This window comes from Pholcus phalangioides, unplaced genomic scaffold (assembly GCF_987345545.1).
Source record: "Pholcus phalangioides strain wild (caught in Gottingen) unplaced genomic scaffold, Ppha-v1.0 ptg000042l_1, whole genome shotgun sequence".
NCBI classification, from domain to species: Eukaryota; Metazoa; Arthropoda; class Arachnida; order Araneae; family Pholcidae; genus Pholcus; species Pholcus phalangioides.
In genome coordinates, this window is record NW_028301628.1 from 7,351,421 (window position 1) to 7,357,420 (window position 6,000).

A 6,000-nucleotide genomic window follows, 5' to 3' on the forward strand; every position below is an offset into this window, starting at 1 on the left:
TTTAAAATATTTTAAATTATTAGTTAAATGAATGAAGAATTTACCGATTTATGAAAAGATTTCATATACAGGTGATATAAAAGTAATAAATATACGGGGTGATTATAAAAAAACTATCCCGACATATGGGCCCCTAACTATCATACCATTCACAGAAACTGAATGAAATTTTGGCATAAGGTATTTTGAGGTATGTGCTCAATAATGATATGGAAAACAACAGTGTCACTCTAACAGTTACGGTTACAGTGAGAAAATTTCGAAAATATCAAATGGCAACACCAAGTTTTTTGTATTGGAATGCGATCTCCATACTGAAAAACACTAAATAGCGTTGGAATGGCACCTGCAGTACGAAAATCCCCGGAGCTAGGCAAGGAAAAAGTAAAAAGGACTTTGCCGTGCACCAGAGCATTAATGTTCGTTTCATTCGTCACACCGTTTCTTCGGCTGAGATCCCAGCAGCCTGATTAGTCCTCCACAAGGTCATGTGGAAAATTTGTGAAGCACAATAAAATGCTTTATTTTATGCTGCTTCTCTGTCCTTATTGGTTGTCCTTACTTTTACCCTATCTACCGCCGGTGATTTTCATGCTACAGTTGCCGTTCGAACGCTATTTAGGGGTTTTCACAATGGAGATCACATTTCAATACAAAAAACTTGGTGTTGTCATTTGATATTTTCGAAATTTTCTCACTGTAACCATAACTGTTAGAGTGACACTGTTGTTTTCCATATCATTCTTGAGCGCATACATCAAAATACCTTATGCCAAAATTTCATTCAGTTTCTGTGAATGGTATGATAGTTAGGGGCCCATATGTCCCTAGTAGGGATAGTTTTTTTATAATCACCCTGTATTTGTGTGACATGTCATTGCGTGAAAATTACATATTTTTTAACTTCCAAAAAATTAACATTATGTAATACTTTTTATATTTTTCATTTTAAAAGATAATACATGGAGACAATGATAATTTTTTATGACTGGTGAAAAGGAAATCAATGTGCCAATGAAAAAATGGAAAACATTCAAAATTCAGGAAAAAATATTTTTTGTTTACTTTACTTAATCATAATACATCAAAATACAAAGAAATTATGGCAGAGAAATATTTTAAATTCTCCAATTGTCTCTATTTCAAATGTTAGTCCAACATTTTTCGTTCACATAACCAACTCATAACTCACATAAAAGAAAAATATTTTCTTATATAATAAGCTCTTCAAAACTTGAGTTTTTAAGGTACTCATATTTCATGTTATTCCCTTAATTGCTTGACATTAACTGTATTCAGTGAATAGAGAGTAAATTGCGCTTGATATTCTTTCATAAAGGCGAGAATATTAACAATAACAATAATAAAAGAACATGGAGAGGTTAATCGTCCATTTTCATCATCTTCATTTCTTAACAACTCATTTTCTGAGAAATGTAATACGCGTTTCTTTTAAAATGATAGTAATAATTGAAGAAACTAGTTTTCCTGTTCACAACAAACAAGAAAACTATCCGACTTGTCGCGTGAAAGAGAGTGTCCATTATTCAAATTCCTGATACATTATTTCATACAGTAAGAGAAAATTATTTCTAAGAGCTTTTCAAGTAAAATTGATTGCGCTATTATTTTTTAAATGCTACATTTCGACTTTTACGTGATGAATAGATATTTCGATGTATTATATGAACTCTTTCTGGATGGAAAAATAAAATTATTCCGTTCATTATCATTATATAATGAGTTTTTTTTTTTTTCGTTCTTCAAGCCGAAATAAGTTTCTGTTATTATGGTTGTAAAATTGATGGAGAATTTAGATGATTTCGTATTAATTCATAAGTCAATGACTTTATGATATTTTATTTATGGAAGATCAGTGTGAAATATATGTAACGAACGAGTGGATATAATGAGTTGTTATTCATGTGTTGAGGTATTATTATCGATATGATTTCGATTCATATAAAATTGAACAGCATCTTGGAGTTTGTGATGAAGAACAGGATCAAAGTTGCATCAGGGTAATTTTATTGCTGTCTTCATTTTTGCATTGTCTAATAATATAATATCATCGCTGCTAAATGACTAGTTAATTTGATCAGTTTGGAGCCTATTCGGAATGGCTCTTCTTTAATGAATTGCACCAAGATGTCTTCTGTTTTCATGATTGGGATGGAATTTTTCGGTGATTATACACAGTGGCGCATGCAGGATCGACCTTTGGAGTGGGCATAAAAGGCTTGGGAACTCACAAAAATTCCCTTTCCGAAAAGTGTGGAGTTACCACGCTTCAAGAACATTTAAATTAACAGAAATTGGTTAAAATACTATGTACAGTAGAACTTGGTTAATTCGAATTTTGAATAATTCGACTTCTCCTCGAGTTTTCTGCCTAATTTAATGTGAACATATCTTTTTTAATTATAATTAAACAAGAGCTCAAATTTTTGTCCATTGAGGGTGCTCCACGAGAGCAAATCACGGAATTCTACCTTTGAACCTTTCTTAAATCCTTTCTGTGCCCAAAATGTTCACGAAGCTTCAGTCGGCTATTTGTGCCTGAGGTGAAACCACTTCACCAACAGGGCTTTATCCACCAATGTTAACATCACAATGAAAAACATATCACAACTATGTAAGCACCGGTAACAGGAAAATTCAGAAATGATCTGGTAATCGTACTCCAGATATTTTGTAGGATTTCGATTTGCATATTTCAAGTGATTTGCTTCTGCACGATTCTCTCTATCGAAAAAAACTTCAACTACTTTGTTTTCAACACTAAAAAATTATTTGTGATAAATTTTCCTCAAATTTCACTTAAATATATCAATATCTCTAATTTTTTAATGACTTTTAAAATTATTTACGAATTTATGGGACACCTTTTCACTATTTGCTGTTCAATTAAGTTATTATTATATGGAAATGACAATGTTTATTATATAGTGTTGCGAGTAGTTTGAAAGACATCATAGTGAATAAGAACGTCTCTCACAAAGGAATGTTCATGAATGATTTGTTTTAATAACCTTATTTCATATACGGATCTTAAGTTATAATCCAATATAAATACGGGACATCGCCAATTCTCTTCCAAAACATTGTCAAATGTATGCTTTACTGGGAATCGAACCCACGTCCTTTCACTTTCCGAGTGAACGCACAAGACTACAGAGGCGACGAATCTCCCAATCTTTCCTTGGAGCTCGTGTGCACTGAAAGGGACGTGATACAGGCCAAGCACACAACTGCTGACGCTGCCACCAGATGGTGACTTACGAAAGGAAGACGTCACTCTCCGTTACCATGCAAAGGTTTTTAACAACTGACTGTTGCAAAGATGAATTTTTTAAAGAAAGAAAATTCAACTGCCTTTGCGGGGAATCGAATCCACGTCCTTTCACTTTCCAGATGAAAGCACTAGACTACAAAGGCAACGAGCTCCGAGGAAAGATTGAGATTCGTTGTCTTTGTAGTTTAGTGGTTTAGGCAGGGAGTTCACCCGCAAAATGAAAGGACCTGGGTTTAATTCCCCGCAGGGGCACTTGAATTTTCTCTCTTTAAAAAATTCATCTTCGCAACAGCCAGTTGTTAAAAACCTTTGTATGATAGGAGATAGTGATGTTGTTCTTCCATATAATTTATATTAATCCATTTGCATCATTCGAAAAAGTGGAAAATTGGTCCATATCACTAAAATTATTTTATTGTATAAAGTTAGAAATATTTCAAAAAAAAAAAAAAAGCGAAAAACAAAATGGCGTACACAAAGAATTTATAATGTTACTTAATACAATGAAAATATACATTGGAAATAATTTGCAAAAATTAAATTTAATAGTTTTATACGGTATGATAGTACTCTAGTGTTTTGTTCTTACGTATAAAAAACTAGCGCGCATATATGCGCTTTGGCGATGATGGCCAGGAAAATTCCGCGCTTATGATGCAAATGGGTTAAGAGAACTCTGTGTATCAACGACTTTGGTAAAAGAAATTCAAATAAGTATCGTTGATAAAACGGGGCAAATGCATAAAAAAAAAATCGGAACAACGGAAATTAAAGGAATGTTCCTTAATACGGGGCCCATTTGGTCCGTCAAATTGTTTCAGGCATTTACCAGTCCTTGTTTTCAGAAAGGTTGGGAAAAACTTATATATAAATTTCATTTTTAGTTTTGAAAAATGAATACTCCAGGCAAGTGTCTCCCTCCATTTTTTATATCGCGGGCCCCCACTAGCATTGAAATTTCAATTTCTTCACCAACACTCAAATAAAATTCAAAATGTATGGCATTTTTATAATTTGCATATCATAAAAATTAAATTAATTACCATTTCCCAGCACAAAATGTGTCATTCATTGCCATGGTAGTGAATAAAAAATGATTCAACGTCCCCCTCGCAAAATATTCCGTGAACCACAGGTTGGGAAACACTGCTCTAGGCTGTATAACTGAAATTATAGTTTTAGAAGATTTAAAATAAATTTATCCACACATTTTAACAATCTTCACATTGTTTTTCAGTTTAGACTACAATTACTTGAGGTTTGATCAAATCTCTATGGGAATCCTCTCCGTTTTGATATTACTGATAGTTTCTTTTACCGACTATGGTCATATTCGATGCGGTTCGGGTCTATAGTTCATATCTCATAAAAGCCGCTCATAAAAGTTTGAACTTTTTAGCTTGAAAATACAAGTTAGATCTCGAAGGTGAAATATTTCGTTATCCTAGACATTTATGAGGTAATGTTTTATATCACTTCTTGAACTTTATGTTTCATCTCTCTCTATATACACCATATATGATGGCTTTTGATGTATCCTTTCCTTTTTTTTCCTCAACCGATCTCGATTTCATAAGATCAAGGAGAGAAAACAAAAAGAAATGCACACGCAGAGATATTTCCTTTATGTACTTCACTAAATTAGAATTTATTGAAGTTAGAATGGAGGAAGTAAGAAACGGATAATTGTGTTATCAAGGGCTATTTTTGAAAATGATGTCTTCATTTACTGTCTTCAAGATTTATTGTTTTTCTTTTCACTGTGACTAATGCGTGGTGTATATGGTGTGTTAGTGAATCTTTGTGTGATTTCTATCTCATTAAAATTCATTTTTGGTACAATTTAGGTCTGTTTCGTTGAAATGGCATTTAATGACCTATAGGAATCATGTGGACGGAAAATCTGCTATTTATTAGCATATCGTGTAAGATTTCTTGGTTCCATAAAGGCCTAATCAACGATGCTGCATGTGATGGGAAATTTATGCAACCCCGAACACAGATTGAGCAGTTATTTTGAACGATGAAACATTCTAATAGAGGCATAGGTATAGGTTGTTGAGATATATATATATATATATATACATACAAGTGTTGAATCCCTAAAGTTAAGCTAGAATAAAAGTAAAATATGAAAAATTATAGGCAAATAAGGAAGAATGGAACGGTGGTAGTTTCAAAAACAGAAGATGAAAGCTGGAGGAAATATGAAAATTGATATTTTTCTTCGGATTCCCTGCCAAAAAAAATTCGATAAGAAAAATTTGCGCTTTACTCTAAATGTATCACCTAAATAAATCTACTCTTTCGAATGACATGTCGCCGAGGTATCAGTGATTGAAATTATTGATTTTTGCTATTTTTACGAGTTTTTCTTTAAGACACTTGGTCATTTTTTCCACGTACAAAGTTGTCAAAATCAAGAATTTCTATCATTGATATTTCATGGAATTTTTATTCAAATATTTTTTAGTATATTTATTTTAAGGCAATGAAACACGACGCTAATTTTGCCAACAATTAAACATCTTATATGGGACCGTAGAAATATATTATAAAAAGGTGAAAGATGAGAAGTTATTGAAAAATTGTAAAAAGGAAGAATATGGATCAATGAGGAGGTCGTTCTCAAAGGCGAACCCCCCCCCCCCCCATTGCTCCAAACTGCAAAAATGTTTATAATGATGGTAAGCCTAATAATCAAA